Genomic DNA, 560 nt, shown 5'->3' with positions numbered 1-560 from the left:
CTGTTATATACAAAAGGATACCAAAAGGAGATAATGAAGAAAATGAGATTTGAATTTTTTCGTTTTAGCCTCCTCTTTTGAAATACATATATGCACTACTTAAACTAGTTTTGACATATATATATATATCTATGTATTAACGTGTCCTATACAGTGTCAAATGATTTATTCTGTTATTACCATAAAAGGCAGGAAATTGGAAAAAACGACTTCAAAATTATTTTGTAGAACATTCTATAAATGATCAAATTTCAAAAATATACGGAGACTGTATTTTCTTTAATAAAAGGGGAAACATAATACTACTGATTGCTGTAATTATTTACATATGCAACTGATTATTTGTATATTTAATAATAAAACATATGTAGTAAAAAATTATAGAAAAAAAACTGTTATTAAAAATTTCTGGAATTTTTAATATTATATTAACGCATAAAAATAACTTTTTTTACAAAAAAATAAATATAAAATATTCTTACATAAATAATCTGTATTCTGATACGACTAACAATACTGGTTGGTTATTTTATGAGGTCTTTTTTTTTTTTTTTTTTTTT

The sequence above is a fragment of the Plasmodium cynomolgi genome, chromosome 6 (genome assembly GCF_000321355.1).
Source record: "Plasmodium cynomolgi strain B DNA, chromosome 6, whole genome shotgun sequence".
In the NCBI taxonomy this organism is placed as follows: domain Eukaryota; phylum Apicomplexa; class Aconoidasida; order Haemosporida; family Plasmodiidae; genus Plasmodium; species Plasmodium cynomolgi.
Note: the sequence above shows the minus strand (reverse complement) of the source record.